Below are 19362 nucleotides of genomic sequence, written 5' to 3' on the forward strand. Positions count from 1 at the left end.
CATACTCATAGAAACTGCTCTTAGAATCTGTTTCTTGCATAGATCATGGAGATCGGTTGTGTTCTGTTTGTTTTTATGAATCTTGTTCGTATTTATTCAGTTATTTGGTTAGACTGTTAAGTTTTTAGCTTATTTTAGTTCGATTTGATTATATTTCTGTTTTCTTTTCAAAATCAGGTTTGTTTTCACTTTCAGATCGTATTATCCAGCAGTACATATATGACATACTCATTGTTTATGCTCTTGGATTCTGTTTCTTGCATAGATCTTTCACTTTTTTTAGTTTGACCCATCAGTACATATGTGAAATACCGTATTACGTGCTTCGATTCTGTTGTTTCTCCTAGATTCTTAATTATTCTTTGTCATGCAGTTGATTTTGTAGTTCATGAATCTGCAGTACATATATGGCATACTCATAGAAACTGCTCTTAGAATCTGTTTCTTGCATAGATCTCTCACTTTTTTTAGTTTGACCCATCAGTACGTATGTGAAATACTGTATTTTAATACTGTTGCATCTTTGTGACATTTGCAGGTTCAAAACATGTATGATGCAGAGTGTTCCAATCCAAATACCTACTGCTATGCATACATTTATTATAATCATCATCATTTTGCTGTCAAAGTGCCTGTGATTGCTGACTTATCTGTGTTTTTGCTCCTTTTTTAGTCTTACCCTTCAGTACTTATGTGAAATACTGTAATATGTCTTTCGATTCTCTTATTTTTCATAGATCTGTCACCTGTTGTTGTCATACTGTTGATTTGTAGTTCATGAATCTTCAGTACATATATCGCATACTGATAGGAAGTGCTCCTTGTTATGTTTAAGGAGAAGTGAAGTAGATGCAGGCATACAGTGGAGCTGCAATAATGGGTGCTGCTGTACAACAACCCAATCTTTTTACTAAAGGTTCTTCAACTTTTTTTCCCAAGTTGGGTACTACTACTGCGGATAGATTACCTTCTCAAGTTAGGAAGACCCTGAAGTACGTTCAATAATTGATAGTGAGAAGAATCGTCAGTTTAACAGCTTGGAGCTCATTGCTTCAGAGAATTTTACATCTCGCGCAGTGATGGAAGCTGTGGGTTTTTGTCTCACAAACAAGTATTCAGAAGGGCTTTCTGGTAAAAGGTAAAGATGGTGCTTAATGTTGTATTTTTTCCCTGTATTTGTATTGAAATGCATTTGATCATTTCATTCTGCAATGTAGGTATTATGGTGGCAATGAGTACATTGATGAGCTAGAGACACTTTGTCAACAAAGGGATTTGTTCATGTAACTGGCACAGGGTATGGATCTTCCTCATGGAGGTCACTTGTCACATGGATTTATGACTCCTAAAAGACGGGTATCTGGGACTTCGATTTATTTTGAATCGATGCCCTACCGTCTTGATGAATCAATAGGTGCTGCTATGCATTCTTATATTGTGTAATGACTTTGTGGTCTATTGTTGTTCATTTATAATTCGTTGATAATTTGCATTCATTACCAAATTCACTTGCAGGCCTTATTGATTATGATATGCTTGAGAAAATTGCCACCCTCTTTCGACCAAAACTCATCATTGTTGGTGCTAGTGCTTATCCTCGTGATTTCGATTATCCTCGAATGAGAAAGGTATACACATATATTTTGATTGTCAACAGTTGTTATTCTTAGTGATCAGAGAATCAGACTAGTTAACCCATTACGCACACCTAATTCCCTTTTCCTGCTATGTTTCTTGAATATTGCAGATTCTGTTGGGGCTTTTCTCATGATGGATATGGCTCACATAAGTGGTCTCGTTACTGCATCTGTACTTGCCGACCCATTTGAATACTGTGATGTTGTAACAACCACCACTCACAAGGTACACCTAGTCACATTCATGAAGTCTACAAGACTGCAACTACTGACACCAACACAAGCAGCATTTGTTTTTATTGGTTTAGATTCAAGGGTCTTGTTGTTTACTATGTCTTCTGTTTCAATTTGCAGTCATTACGAGGTCCCAGAGGTGGCATGATTTTCTTCAAGAAAGATCCTGTTCTTTGGGTTGATATGGAATCTGCGATTAACAATGCTGTTTTCCCAGGGTTACAGGTAACTAAAACTGTAGCGGTTATTTGTGATTTATCATTGGTTCAACATTATAACATTTTTTAGGTTTGTTACAGTTGTTTTTCGTGTATGAATTGACAGTACATATATGGCGTACTGATACAAAACTCTTCTAATTTTGTTTTATTTGAGTTTTTCCAATTTTTTTGGTTCGATCCATGAGTATGTATGTATAATACTGATAGGAAGTGCTATTTGCTGTGTTTTTGCTCCTTTTTTAGTCTTACCCTTCAGTACTAATGTGAAATACTGTAATATGTCTTTCGATTATCTTATTTTTCATCGATCTGTCACCTGTTGTTGTCATACTGTTGATTTGTAGTTCATGAATCTTCAGTACATATATCGCATACTGATAGGAAGTGCTCCTTGTTATGTTTGATTCAGTACGTATATGAAATACTGAAATAGATGCTCTTTGTTACGTTTGATTCAGTACTTGAATTGGATATGGAGATGATCTGGAGCTTCAATTCAGAACTTATTGCAAGAAATGACAGATTTTGAATGATAGGAACATGAGTTGTTGTTGGTTCAGATTTGCAAGCTTGTGAAATTGGTGGTGGTCTTGATGAAGTTACAAATTGGTTGTGACGTGTGTTTCAAAGAAGGTATGCTGCAAATGGATTTGGAGGAACATAGAAGGTTGGGTTGCTACATTGTATGATCCTACAATGTATGTGATGTAATACGTTTTCTAATTTTTTTATCATTGATTCTTACAGATTTGTACTCTACCTGGAAGCAGTGCAGCAAATATGTACTCGAATTTGTCAGCATTCAGATATATAATCGGATTTGTAAGCAGTACGACAGATATGTACCCAGACAGATATGTACTCAAATTTGTAAGCAGTGTAGCAAATATGTACTCGAATTTTTAAGCAGTGTACCAGATATGTACTCAAATTTGTAAGCAGTGTAGACACACACGTTTGGTAGTAATGGGCATTATGGACATTTTCATGTTTTAATTAATTTTGGACCTCCGGATAAAAAAAAATTCCGGTTGGACCCTACTATAAATAACTATATGGGCCTAGGATCAAACAAGAAATTTTCCAAAAAGAATCCCCAAGTTACACAAGAGCAGCTCATGATAAAGCACCAGCGAAGAAGAATAAGAAGTGGACTAAAGATGAATAGACAGAAGAAGAGAACCAATCTTTGTACGCTGGAGTAATGAATACTTGATTCATACCATAGGCTTAATGATGTTATTAAAGCCGTCAGATTCTAGATTCACATTAGGGGTACGATTTTAAACATAATATTTTTATTTTATTAAATTTATAAAGTTTTAATAATTAGGTCAACGTCCAGTCCAGGTACCAAGACGTTGGACAAATGTTAGACCAAAACCTAGTGTTGGGCCAAACCTAAATACTAAACACCAATTATCCCTTACTTTAAACATGACTTAAATTTTGACGACCTCATAATATGGGCTAAAAATCACATACAATTAGCTAAATACAACTAATATGTGGGCTAAACATAAAATTTAACCTAAGTTTCTATACTAAAATTTTTTACCCAAAAATTAGGGACGGGCTATAGCCTCCTTTAGCCTCTTGCTAGGCCCGTCCCTGCCGGGGTGTGTATGTGGTGATTTAGCATTTAGGGAGTGAAAAACTTTAGCACTTGGATGACTGTTTGTTGTTCTTCCAAGCATCTGAAAAGGGTATCTCTCATATCTCTGATATTTTAAAAAACTTTGGAACTGTTTCTGGGCAACTCATTAATTATTCCAAATCCTCGACATTCATTTGTGGAGATGTTTCTCAAGAAGAAAAAGTGTCTGTAATTGAAAGATTAGGAGTTAAAAAACTATGTTCTTCAGATAAGTACCTTGGTCTTCCAATTCTTCTAGGGAAGTCAAAAGTAAATTCTTTTCAATCTCTAAAAGATTCATACAATAACAAATTTCATGGATGGAATTCTAAGACTCTTAATCAGGCTGCGAGAACAACCATGGTTAAATCAGTTTTAAATCGATCTCAGCTCATTACATGAGCAATTTTAAAATGCCAAAAGCTACTCTGCAACAGTTAGATACTCTGCAAAGAAATTTTTGGTGGGGCCATAAAGGAAATAAAGGTATCAACTTCATTTCATGGGATTCACTATGTGTCTCAAAGGAAGATGAAGGCCTGGCTTTCCGTAACTTAGAACACTATAATATGGCTTTGCTAACTAAATTAGCATGGAGACCGTGTACTGAACCAGGCAATCAATGGGTGAAAAATATGAAACAAAAGTATTCGCCCATCTGTGACTTCTTACACCTTCAACAAAAACATCAAAACTCCTCATGGATATGGAAAGGTATAGAATCAGGTCCTGAAATTGTCAGGAAATTTCATCGATGGGACATCAGATATGGTTCCAAAGCTTTGGTTTGGTATGATAAATGGGTTTTAGGTCTAAATGAACCTCCATACCCTAATGAGAATTATAATGAGCCAACTAGAATTGTGCATGTTTCAGATCTTATCTTGCAGAATCCTAGAAGGTGGAATAGTGACCTAATTAAAGTAGTATTCCCAGAAAATATTGCCAGCTTGATTCTTCAAATGAGACTAAGTCAACAAGGAGAGGATAGACTAATATGGGAGCCAAATAGATCAGGAGAATTTTCTGTTAAATCTGCATATAAAACTCTTAATAATTATTCATCTTCCCAAGTTGAGCAACGAAGATTAATCCCTAAAGCAGTCTGGAAGAATTTCTGGAAGGTTAAAGTTCCTCATAAAGTTAAGTTATTTCTCTGGAAATGCTTAAGGAACATAGTGCCAACTCTAGTAAAGATTAGTCACTACAAGAGGGAGATTGATACCACATGTCCTCTTTGTAACTGTCAGGAAGAAAATCTACAACACCTTCTTATTGATTCTGAGTATGCGAGATCAATTGGGCTAGGAATGAATGTGAATTTAGATAACATTCAGAGACAAAACATAAATGTTTCAGCCTGGATTTCCAGTTGGTTTTCAGTCACACCCCACACTCAGGAAAACTCATTATGGTTGTACACTTTAATGTGCATGGCTTGGAACATCTGGAAAAATAGATGCATTTTCCAAAATAAAAATGTCAGCTGCTGGTTCACTTGTCATGAAATAAGAAGCCTTATCGAAAGTTGTTTGAAGGAAAATCAACAGACTAGAGAGGACACTTCTGATGCTAATATTCACACATGGACACCTCCTAAAATTAACTGTCTTAAGATTAACATTGATGCATCATTTAGTCTTCAAAAGAAATTGGCATAGGATTGATAATAAGAGACTCTGCAGGTACAACCAAAGGAATCAGGGGCAGGTACTTCAATGGAGGAGTAAATCCAGAACAAGCTGAGTGTCTGGCCATGACTCATGCTATTCAGTGGGCCAAAGATCTCAATCTCAGTAATGTTTTGTTTGAATCAGACTTTCAAAATGTAATTAGTGTTATCAGCAATGTCAGCTCTACTATTCACTAGATGAACCAGAACTATGTAGATGAAATAAGACATATGCTGTCTTCAGTTATTTATTTTGGTGTTAGACATGTAAAAAGAACGACGAACAATATAACCCATGTAATAGCCCACGAGGCTAGATCTCGTAAATTTTTTTTTGATTTTGGTTGTGACATCCCAGCTAGATTTGAAATGTTGGTAAGGGATGAAAGGAAGTTAAATTAGAAGTTATGTAATATTATGCTTTAATATAAAGGTCTGTTTGCATTAAAAAAAAACTTATTAACCAATATCGATTCATAATGTTGAGCAAGTTACGGGAAAACTAATTTTCCATGTTGTTTGTTAGTACTTTCCAACTCAGTTAAATAGTCTGAAGCTGTCTCATTTTATCTGAACCTGACTCAAAATGGTCAAATATCAGGGTTATAAAGTTTTTTTTCTTCAAATCCAATCAGATATGTGTCAAATGAATCCGTGTATGTTTCAACTATTTCCAAATCAGATATATGAGTTAAGTCAGATTCGATTCAGACATCAGAAAAATAAAATACCGACAGAGTCAAATGCCAAGTCAAATATAAATCCATACAAACGAGGTGTTATTATGACACTTCTCACATGCATGAACAAAATTCTAACTTGATGCAACTCACTCCTTTTTATTTCTTTTTCCTTCCACACAAAAAACATAAAGAGCATGAAATAAAAATTCATAGAGCCCCTTATCATGGTATTTTTGTCGTACCCATTCTACCCATTATATGATTCGTACTAATTATATTGATTAAGCTAAGTACTCAGTATTAGTGAATGAATTAGACTAATCAAATGATTAATCTTTTGTAAATAAAAACTTGATTTTCCTTGATATTGATTTTGATTTTGAAGAAGGAAAAATGGTGATTTTGGTGAAATTTTTTTCAAAACAATTTAAGAAAACTGATGAAACCCTTCGTCATAAAATTCGAGATAACCTTATAATCAACTCCCAACATCAATTTATCGATTCAAATCCGTAAAAAAAAAATCAGAGTAAAAATCTAAAATTTTACATGTTACGGCTGGGAAATTGTATCGAACCAGCCGTAAAACCAAAGTTACGGTTAGGATCTGAAGAATTCCAAGCCGTAAACACAAACTGCGGCTGAGAAGTGAAGAACTTCTAGCCATTGTTCTTCCCAGAATCTCCTGAGTCTGTATTACGCTGAGATAACATACTTTTCCCGTCCGTAACTAAATATGAAGCTGAGAAATTTTGATTTTCAACATGAATACATCCTACGATTGAAAATTAGTAATACTTTCATTAAATAGACCACAATAAAACCCATTACATACTTAATAGATCCCCATTACAAAGTTGGTTTTAATAACATCCCTTTTGATGTATTAAGAAGTCTTTGATGATGGCGAATTGAGTTTCCAAGTTGAAAGTATAACCTTTCCATTTTCTCCATTCCTTCTAAGCTTGAGCTGCGACTTCTCTATCAGTCCCACCTTTAAGTCGAAGTTGAAAAAGCGGGGTTATAACAACCACACCCAATATTTCGGTTAGCAACCTGTATGGACAAACTCCAACATACTTTCTAGAGAATCAACTAGACAGTCAGACTCAATCTCTCGATTTGATATATACTCAAGCAAATAGAAATTTGCGAGTCTTTATCAAATACTAGAGACATAACTTAGATGGTACCAAAGACCAATATCCAAGCGTCAATCAATTTAAGTCAACAACCAAAAGGTCAGATATTCTAATTGATTGAACAACGCACAACCTGTGATATTTCAATTATATAACAAAATATAATGCGGAAAAGAAATAACACAGACACCAAAATTTTGTTAACAAGGAAACCGCAAATGCAGAAAAACCCTGGGACCTAGCCCAGATTGTACACACATTGTATTAAGCCGCTACAGACACTAGCCTACTCCAAACTAACTTCGGTCTGGACTGTAGTTGAACCCCAATCAATCTCACACTGATCCAAGGTACAGTTATGCTCCTACGCCTCTGATCCCAGCAAGATACTACGTACTTGATTCCCTTAGCTGATCTCACCCACAACTAAGAGTTGCTACGACCCAAAGTCGAAGACTTTAATAAACAAATCTGTATCACACAGAAAAGTCTACAGTAATAGATAATTCGTCTCCAACGAATATACCTACTAGTTTTGTTCCGTCTTTTGATAAATCAAGGTGAACATGAACCAATTGATAAACCGGACTTATATTCCTGAAGAACAACCTAGTATTATCAATCACCACACAATAATCCTAATCGACGCAGCGAAAAAGATATTGTAGAATCACAAACGATGAGACGAAGTTTTTGTGATTTCTTTTATATCTTGCCTATCGGAGATATCAATCTCAAGCCAATTATTACAATTGTACTCGTACGATAGAAACAACAAGAACAGATCACACAACTACGAGAAATTAGTATCGGTCTGGATTCACAATCCCAATGAAGTCTTTAAGTCGTTAACCTGGTTTAGAAGAAGAAACCAAAGGTTAAAGGAGAACCGACTCTAGTTTAGCACAACTAGTATCACACAGAAGGTGTGGGGATTATTCTTCCCAGTTGCTAGAGTTCTCCTTTATATAGTCTTTCAAAACAGGGTTTGCAATCAATGTTAGCTTGGTAACAAAGCATTCAATATTCACTGTTAGATGAAAACCTGATTTAGATTCAAGCTAATATCTTTCAACCGTTAGATCGAAAACTAGCTTGTTACACACAAATGAAATGCACGTTTATAGGCTTGTGTAACCGTACCCAAACTTGTACATTTGTTGGTTCAACAATAGTCAACCAAATGGTTAGCCATATGATCACTTTCATATCAACCATATTCGTCTTCACCATAACTAGTTCAAGTGACTCAAATGAACTAGTTAGAGAGTTGTTCAATTGTAAGGAAATCTTATGTAACTACACAAGACACAATCGAAGCAAAAACGATTTGATTCACTCGAATCGGTTCATGAACTATATAGCCACGGTTTGCATTTGCATTCCTTAGTTTATATAAGAATAAGTTCACAAACATCGTTTTTAGATATAACCTACTCAAGTTCGCGGACTTAAGTTCCCGGACGGAGTTCACAAACTCCAGCAGAAATTCTCGGGACGAGAACTTCCGCCAGTTCGCGGACTGAGTTCCCGGACTCACGCCACCATTCCGGTTCTCTTGATCAACAAAGTTCGCAAATTTTGGTTCAAGGAATAAGGACTTATACATATATGTGTTTCCACAACAATGCTTATATCCTCCAATGGTTATATAATCTAAACTCTCATTTCAATCATTGGAACATTCTTAGAGGACGTTGATATTCTATAGTTGTTATTCACAAACTATTTTTCGTCAAAGTAAGTAATTTCCAAAGTGATTGAAACTTGTCATGACTTTCATCACTAGGTAAATATTATATTGGTTAAAGTGAAAGCTTACCAACACATATTTCGAAAAATAGATAGGCGAGATAAACTCGGCTCGAAATAGCAAATGTGTATAATCTAAGTCTATATAGCAAAACGACTTTTGTCTCAAGATAGGAGATAAATAGACTTTTGAGTGATAGATAAGTTCAAGTCTCCACATACCTTTTAGTCGATGAAGATCCACCGGTTCCTTGAGTAGTCCTTCATCTTGTATGATGATTTCCATGGAGTTCTTGAGCTCAACACACTTTCTATCCTAGTCCGAGACCTTAGCTATAGTAGACTAGAAATCAAGACTTATAGTTTTGATCACTAACATTGACAAACATGCTTGAGATAGCAACGCATGCGAGTTCGACCGATCAATGCTCTAACAATCTCCCCCCTTGCCAATTTTAGTGACAAAACTATCAATACATATGGAATACAAAAAATAAATAAATTAACTTTTGTAGCTCCTATTCCATACGCCTAATCTTCAACAATACTTGAAATATTCGTCACTTCCAAGTAATCCAATGATCCCAAAGGTTGTAAGTTCAGCATCATCGTTGTTGAAAATCCATAGCTATAACAACGAGAAAACAAGAGTTCTCAATCATTGTTATACAGTGTCATAGTATCATTATACAACGTCAAACTTCAATTGTATCACAACTTCAACAACAATACTATGGTGATATGTATCACTTCCCCTTAGTCAATACTCCATCTCACATGGAAACCACTCCCCCTTACATAATGATCCTAAAACCATATGTATTTGTAGTGTGAACTACATATTAATTCTCCCCCTTTTTGTCAATAAAATTGGCAAAGGTACAAGAACGGGATCCTAATGAAATTTCCAAAAGAGACATTTCTTGACCAAAAGAAAGCAAAAATATATCATCTTATTTAGATGCAATCATAAAACCGAAGCTAAATGCATTCATAAAGGAGTTTGTAAAGATACAAGATAACCCCTATAATATCCCATAGCCGCACTCCCCACAAAGATTTGGCAATTAAGCACAAGTTCAATTAAGAACTCTCCCCCATAAAATGTCATTACCGAAAGAACAACAAGAGCGACCTTAATTTAGAAAGAAAAGAAGGATTTCTTTGGACATAACAAATCACATACAAGTATGAATTTGAATCCAAAAATATTCAATTAAACTAACCACAAGAGAACCCATGATTAATTTAATCGACCAATGCTCAAAATAAGTGAACTTATGGAGACTTAAAAACATAAAATTAGATTAATCACAAGAGAACCCATAATCGAAATACACAACCAAACTAATCACAAAAGTAATCAATTTAATTGGTCATGCTCGACATAAGAAACCTTACGGAGCAACAACTAAATAACCAAACAAGATGATTAATTTAGTTGAATATGCTGGACATAAAGTACCTCACGGAACAACAACATAGCTAATCATAAAAAGAATCAACTTGGTCGTTCTATGCTCAACATAAGACACTTTACAGAGCCTCACAGTAATACATAAAATATGGATCAGGAAAGATCAATACTGGGGAATATACAAGGATTCATTCTATTTTCCATCACTATTCGCATAACGACATTCAATAGACATAATCCTTGCAAATAAAAGATTTTAACCTATCTTGAATTTACATAATAGGCTTAACTTTTGTTTTTTTCAAAAGTCTATTCATTCTTTTATCAATACATGCATATCGACATACAAAAGACTTTACTTTTGACAAGGTATGGGACAATCATAGTTCACGGATGTAAACACACATATCCCATAACAAATTTGCAATATATAAAACCATAAAGATTAATACTGCAAAAATCATCTTCCAAACAGGTTTAGAATTTAAACCAATAAATCTAAAAACATGAAGATGAAAATGTTGGACATAGATATGTGTAATCACAATAATGGCTATTCCAAACTCTAGTTATTCTTCTAATAAAAACAAGAAAAAATAAGATTTACTAGGCAACAAGACAAACTCGTGATGCACATACAAGATGATTTGTCCTTATAGGGTAGAATCAACCTTTTTCGCATGTATTTACCCCAATAATAGCTACCAAAGGCGTATAAAAATATTTTCTTAACAAAGAAGAACATACAAAGTCAATAACGACTATGCACCATAGTTCACAAAGGATGATTGTGAACATTCAAGAATTCCATATCACTACGTACTACTTTCCATTCTTGAACTTCCTTCTTTGTGATTCACCAACAACATTCTTGTAAAAGCTACAAATTAGCTTATAAGAGTATTACTCCAAGAATCCAATTTCCCAAGTTCAAGAGAAGTGGAATAAGTGCAACGAAACGGAGCAAAATACTCAAAAACAAGAGACAAAACAAATACCAATTTTAACTCATCCAAATTCAAGGTTTCTCATCTCCATTTTGAAGATAATTCAAAGAGGAAGTTAGTGCAAAAATAATGAGGTCAATCCGAGTACGGACGAAGAAGTTACGGCCAAAACAAGTTTACCGAATATCGACGTCAAGTATGCATACGGGTTTGCAAACGAATTTTCGTATCCTGGAGCAGTATGCAGACGGGTTTTGCGAACTTAAACCCCTGAATTTTGGTTTTAAATGATGTTATGCATACTTGGTATGTGTACCATGAAGTCCAAACATCCCGAACTGATGTTTTCAAACCTAAACATTTAAGAACATTAAACACAGATCAAGTTAGGTAGAAATGAATGATAAGCAAGGTACATGGATCATTATAAGTACTCAAACAAGTAATAAAAACATAAAACTTGCTCAAGTTTATAAAAATACCTTTTTAGAAAAGTTCAATTGAATTCTACAGCCTTACCGAATACAATCTGTGCGCCCCAGTTGTTGTGCTTCGCTCACCGTATACATAGTAGGGCATTGCTTGGTGAGGATGCACTTTCAACACAAACAAGTTGTGTTGAGGTGAACAATGTCTTGCTCACCATGGCACCAAGAAATAGTTTTTTTCCAACAACTCTTAAATCTTGTAGTGTTGAGAAACATCCAAGGAACTGTTTTTATAAGTCTATCAAAGAACTTCAAGAGAACCCAAAAAGATTTGTGTTTCTGATTTCTTGTTTACCAACTTATAAAACACAGTTTCTGCAGATAGTTTTTAGTACTGTGAAGGGAAACTCTTTTGATAAAAAGAGACGTCCTAGATTCTTCATAAAAGAAGACAATACTACTATCTTGATAGGAAGTATCAGGAATTGAGCAACGAATCAATTCATGCTTTGAGGTGATACACTCAGATAACTGAGATTTAAACTCCTCTTGTAATTCGTTTAGTTTATCACAACTAATTGGATTACGCAGAGGAGGAGCATTGCTCTTACTGATCAGTAAATCAATATCAACCTCAACATGAATATTATTCATCATAACTTGATTTAGCCTGTCAAGAGATTCTTGCTCTTTCTGGAGGTATAACTCAACATCAAGAGATAAGCTCTCAAGCTTCTTTTCAAGCCCTGAAAACACTTCAAGGGATTTTAAACCTGGTGGAGGTTTAGATAGAAATTCTTCTACATTATTAAATCAGTCATGGAAGAGAATTCTGAAATCCCTGGATATGGTGGTGCATTTATTGAGATAACACTACTGTCCATAGAGTCAGATCGCTACAAACACAGACTTGTAAGGTCTTGAACGTGTTTGCCTGCTCTGATACCAATTGAAAAAGCGGGGGTACTACAACCACACTCAATATTTCACTTAGCAATCTGTATGGACAAACTCCAATATAATTTCAAGAGAATCAAATAGACAGTTAGACTCAATCTAGATAAAAAGTATATCAAAGAGTTTATATCTCAATCTCTCGATTTGATATATACTCAAGAAAATAGAAATTTGCGAGTCTTTATCAAATACTAGAGAGATAACTTGGATGGTACCAAAGACCAATATCCAAGCGTCAATCAATTTAAGTCAACAACCAAAAGGTCGGATATTCTAATTGATTGAACAACACACAACCTGTGATATTTCAATTATATAACAAAATATAATGCGGAAAAGAAATAACATAGAGACCAGAATTTTGTTAACGAGGAAACCGCAAATGCAGAAAAACCACGGGACCTAGTCCAGAGTGTACACACACTGTATTAAGCCTCTACAGACACTATCCTATTCCAAACTAACTTCGGTCTGGACTGTAGTTGAACCTCAATCAATCTCACACTGATCCAAGGTACAGTTATGCTCCTACGTCTCCGATCCCAGCAGGATACTACGTACTTGATTCCCTTAGCTGCTCTCACCCACAACTAAGAGTTGCTACGACCCAAAGTCGAAGACTTTAATAAACAAATTTGTATCACACATAAAAGTCTACGGTAATAGATAAATCCGTCTCCCACGAATATACCTGCGAGTTTTATTCCATATTTTGATAAATCAAGGTGAACAGGAACCAATTGATAAACCAGACTTATATTCCCGAATAATAGCCTAGTATTATCAATCACCTCACAATAATCCTAATCGACGCAGCGAAAAAAGATATTGTGGAATCACAAACGATGAGACGAAGTGTTTGTGATTTCTTTTATATCTTGCCTATCGGAGATATCAATCTCAAGCTAATTATTACAATCGTTCTCGTAACGATAGAAGATGCAAGATTAGATCACACAACTACAAGAAAAGTAGTATCGGTCTGGCTTCACAATCCCAATGAAGTATTTAAGTAGTTAACCTGGTTTTAGAAGAAGAAACCAAAGGTTAAAGGAGAATCGACTCTAGCTATGCAACTAGTATCACACGTAAGGTGTGGGGATTAGGTTTCCCAGTTGCTAGAGTTCTCCCTTACATAGTTTTCAAATCAGGGTTTGCAATCAATGTTAGATTGGTAACAAAGCATTCATTATTCACCATTAGATGAAAACTTGATTAGATTCAAGCTATTAAGACATATGGTTTTAATAGAGTTCTCCCTGATTAGATTAATTTATGACAAAAAAGGGGGAGAATTATTTAGTAAAGATCTATTAAGACATATGGTTTTATTGAGCTATGTCTAAGAGAGAGTAAATTACATGGGCGAAGGTAAACTTCAAATCTAGCAAAAATCAACGACTAAAGACTAGGGGAGAGAACATGTCACCATAGTATTGCTAAAAATTATTCCATAAGTTTTGCCTTTTCTTTACCCAAAAAATATCTAACATGATTCAGTTTTGGAGATGACTGTCGAGCATATGAATGGGATGAATGGTCTAAGGCAAGTCAGCTTAAAACTTTGACCAACCACACTCACGAGTGGCACAAGTAAAATACCAAATTGTTGCTATTCACAACTATTCCAAACAATTGCGACTTTTGTAACGAAGATGAACTGTTGCAACTTTTTCGCAACAGAAATTCGCAAGTGAAAATTTGCAACATGGCAAAGATTTTGCGGAAACTAGTTATTAATCAAGGAAAATGGTGTAGTGTATATAGATTATGTCGATGTCGCATTTACGAAGTTCAAAAGATAATCGTTATACTTCGTAACTAAATATTCTTCCTTGACACTTTGATCATAGTAAACTAACCAAGTCTAAAACTAGAGTATTAAATACAACCTCGCATGTTATGTTTTCAATCTTAAACGACTTGAAAGTAACGATACGAATGGAAACAAGCAAGTCAGTATCACTAACCTCAAGTGTAAAGATGATGTCTTCATTGTAGTTGATACGTCTTTACGATCTTCAGGTCTTCAAGGTAATACTTGTATGTCAATATTCCTAGAGTTTCTAGTCTAACCTAAACGAAGTTGACTCTAGTACATTTAATCAAGCGACTCTAATTGAGTTTTGATACTAAAATATGACAACAAAACTTTACACACCAACACTTGGTGGGTTCAACCGAGCAATGCTCTAGCATTTAATAATCTATAATTCAAGTTATTACTGATTATTGTTCAACTTATCTCATTATATTTTTTCATTTAATTATTCTTGCCTAACTAATTAATATTTTATAACTAGCTTCTTCCGTGTGTTTTATTTTCTAACCGGTTAGTACTTTTTAACTTTATCCCAAACTAATTTTAATATTTTTTTCAAATTATTTTGAATTTCAACTTTTTTTCCTAACAATTTTAATATTTTGTCATTCTTTGACGGTAGTTTTGTTTCTCACGTGTAATTCATGTGGTTTGTTTCGTTTCAAAATATATAATAAAATGTGATCTGTATGATGGTTTCTTTTCTAGTTGTAAAATAATAATAAAATGGTTATAATAACATAAATTTAGAAAATGAATTAGTTGGAAAAAATAGTTAGAAAATATTAACTAATTTGCAAAGATTACAAGGTTTTAATTTAGAAAACAAAATTACAAGAAAATATTAAATAATTAGGGGAAGAAAATTAATTTAAAAGAAAATAAAAATAATTGGTAAGATATAAACTGAACAAATAGATTAATAATTAGTAATATGAAAGTAAACAAATAGAAGATTATTAATTAGTAAACACGTTAAAACACAAAGTTGTTAGTCGCAGATTTTTATTGTGTTTCTAAAATCAACCTGCAGATACCATTAACTCTCGAGGAACCTTACCATCCATCTATATCCATGTACAACTCGTATGTCATTTTGTTATTAAACAAGCCAAAATATTCAATCTTGCAGATGGGTCTGGACAGATCTTTCAAATTTAAGAGAAAGTTGCTACACTTCAAGTCAAAATGCACAACATATTGAGAATGAAGATACTCCATCCGGTAAGCTTCTTGCAAAGCTATTAAGAGCCTCGGTCATTTATCCAGTTTCCTTCTTGTCTCCTTGAAAAGATAGGTTCAGATACTAATATTCTTTAGTCTTTGAAATAATATGATTTAGCAAAAAGAAAAAAAAAGAAACAAGTTACATGTCTAAAACACTCATGAGGGTGCAATCTACCATATACTAAGTTACGATGGCCAAACCATTGGTAACTATACCATAAAAAGTTACGACTTTGGATGCTGAAGCTCGGAGAGAATCTAAATTTCGCGCCAAAAGTTGACAGGCTGGACGGAACACATCAAGATGATTTGAGTGATACACAAAGAAAAATACGCTCATGATTCTTACCAATTCATCTTCCTTCAACAGTCCAGCGGTGAAGGGCTTTATTTACTGGTGGAGCCTTTCACTTTCCATGACAGAAAGTAACAAAAGTCCCAAAACCAAATTCTCTTAAATCTTTGAGATCTTCATTCTTTATAATTTAAATACGTGAAAACACAAAGCAGTCAGTCGCAAATTTTTATTGTGCTTCTAAAATCAACCTGCAGGTTCTATCATTTATGCTAAAGAATATTTTGATGCTTTGAGCCTGAAAGAGCATCTAATTGTACTTTTATTTACAGAAGGTTGAATAGGAAAATATAATGTAAAATGGATAAGTAAACCACTTACATTCCAAAGCACATTATACCTATCTTTTTTCTTGTTTGTAGAGGATTGATCTTCGTTTTCTATTTATTTCTAAACTTATATTTACTAATTATTAAGTCTTTTATTTGTTTCCTTCCATATTACTAATCATTAATCTATGTTTATTTCCGACCAATTATTTCTATTATTTTTTGAATTAATTTTCCTCCCCTAATTATCTAATACATTTTAACTATTTTTTCTAAATTGATTTATTTTCACTTAATGTATGTAATTTCTCCAAACTAATTATTATTTTCTAACTATTTTTTTCCTACTAATTTATTTTATAAATTTATGTTATTCTGATCATTTTTTTTTTATTTTTTTACATATAGAAATAAAAAATACATCAAATGGATTCCGCATTTTTATGTTTTCAAACAAAGAAAGCAACACATAAATCACATATGAGGGACTAAATCATGAACACCGGTATGTGAGGCTAACTATATACTATTTACTCACACTATCTATTATTTTATCTACTGAGACATGTCATATGACTTTACTATTATGATGAATATTTCAAAGAAGAATTCAAACAATATAAAATTTGTTGCATAATAGATTGAGAACAATTCATTGTTCGAAATATCGCAATTGCGTAATAAGTTCATAAGGAGTTGTCACGTTAATTTTTATGTCCACAAACTAATTTTTTCAGTTCACTACTTGAACTTATATAAAATAAAGACTTGATGAATTAAATCTCAAATAAAGCGCATACATTGATCAGTTTGTGAACTGGTCGATTTTGAGATGTTTCTGGATAACTTTTATTTTAATAGTACACGAACTGGTTTATGCAGTTCGCGAACTGGTTGATTTTGAAAGGTTCTTGGATACATTTTGGAAAGTTCACGAACTTATTAAATACAAAAAGGTTATGAGTTACGAGATAGATATTTAATTCATGAACTGTTTTGTACGATTCACAAACTGATATTGGTGTTGTGATATTAAACTCTAATTTATGCTTGATGGTTCAAGAATAACTTAACCATTGTTCTCTAGTCCACTTGCTGCATAGCATGTATTTCGACTAATATACAGTTGTACGTTTCTTTTCCGTGATTTAAAGAAAACTTGTCACATGCTTACATGAGCAATCAATATAGAGAATTTAATCTTTCTTGGTTACAAAGAAATTCGTGGACATGTAAACAAGTTCATGAACCTAGGTTTGTTTAAGATACTAAGCCATGTTCATCAATATAAATAGAGGACTCTTTGCATACTAGTATCTAAATCTTGGAACTTTTTTGTCCTAGTTGCGGCTAGAGTCGTCCTCTAGTGACCTAAGTTTCCTATGAAGAAACTGTATTAGGTAACGAATTTTAAAGTCTTCAATAAGGGATTCGTGAAGCTCGATCAAACTATCTTTTACCTGATAGATCTTTGTTATCTAGACCTTGTTCTTATTGATTGTTGTAGTTTTGAAAATATATATCAGGAACAAAATGGAGACTTTATGATTCCACAAGATACATATTTAAACTCTTCTTTGATTTGTCTAGAGTATTCTAGTGAGGTGGTAGTGATTTAGGCTTCTCGGATAAGAGTGTAAATGTTCTGTATCTGTGAGGTTTGCTAGACGTTGTTCTATTGAAAGTATATTTCCATACCTTGATTTAAATGTATCTAAAAGGAATCAAATATGTGTTTGTTTAGAGTAAGGATAGTACTAGTCTTCATGAAGAACTGTGGAACATCTACGAAAGAGAATTAAAGTTCTGCCAGAAGATATACAATATCAATTTTTAAAGAGAATTGGGATTATGCTATGGGTTTTAAAGGCGCTTGAATGCTACTATCTCTATTATTTATAGTCTGAAGTATGATAGTAGAAAAAAGATGTAACAACTTAAATCAATGTGTGCTGAATCTGTACTAGGTCCCTGGGGGATTTATAAGATTGTAGTTACCTCGTTAACAAAATTTATGGTGTTTGTGTTATTTCTTTTCCGCATTATATGGTTTTATCTTTATAATTGAAATATCACAGGTTTTACGTCATAAAACCTAGATCGTATTAGCTCTGCCGCATTATAAAGCATCTGTGTAATGGACTTTGAAGTAGGTAAAAATACTACGCAATGGTATAATAACTATTTGGTAGAGATATTATTTATTGTAAATGTTCTAACTATAGCATTCTCATAAGTTGTTATCAAGCTACGGATCTTTAACAATAAGGTGTTGTACGAGTGTTTAAGATCCAATAAATGAAGAAATCATTACGAAGATTGAGCTGAAATTTTATTACTTTAAATCCACATTTAATTGATAGTTTTGTCACTACAATTGACAAATGGGGAGATTTTAGAGCATCGCTCAATCATATTGATAAGTTTTGGTATGTCAAGCTTGTTGTCAAATTTAGATGATAAAAATTCCATCTTGATTTATAGTCCACTAGAGTCAGTCTCAGTCTTGGAATATATAATGGTAGTTGAATATTAAAATTCACCAATCGACCTTGAAGATTGAATACTGAAGAACAGCGGCGTCAACGTAAACTTCATCAAAAAAGGTATGTGAAGACTGACTATCCTATTTACTCATATTATTTACCATTTTATCTACTGAGACATGTTGTATGACTTTATATTATGATGAACATTGTAAAGAAGAATTCAAGAAATATAGAACTTGTCACATAATAGGTTGAGAGCAATTTATTGTTCAATATCACAACTGCATATTGAGTTCATAAGGAGTCGTCAAGTTAGATCTATGTTCACAAACTGCTCCACTCAGTTCATGAACTTGAAATTATAAATAGTAAAGACTTAATGAATCATTCTCAACTAACTCGTGTACATGAACTGGTCGATTTTGAGATGCTATATGATACTTTTAATGTCGCTAGTACACGAACTAATTTTGC

Source organism: Papaver somniferum, chromosome 10 (genome assembly GCF_003573695.1).
Source record: "Papaver somniferum cultivar HN1 chromosome 10, ASM357369v1, whole genome shotgun sequence".
Lineage (NCBI taxonomy): Eukaryota > Viridiplantae > Streptophyta > Magnoliopsida > Ranunculales > Papaveraceae > Papaver > Papaver somniferum.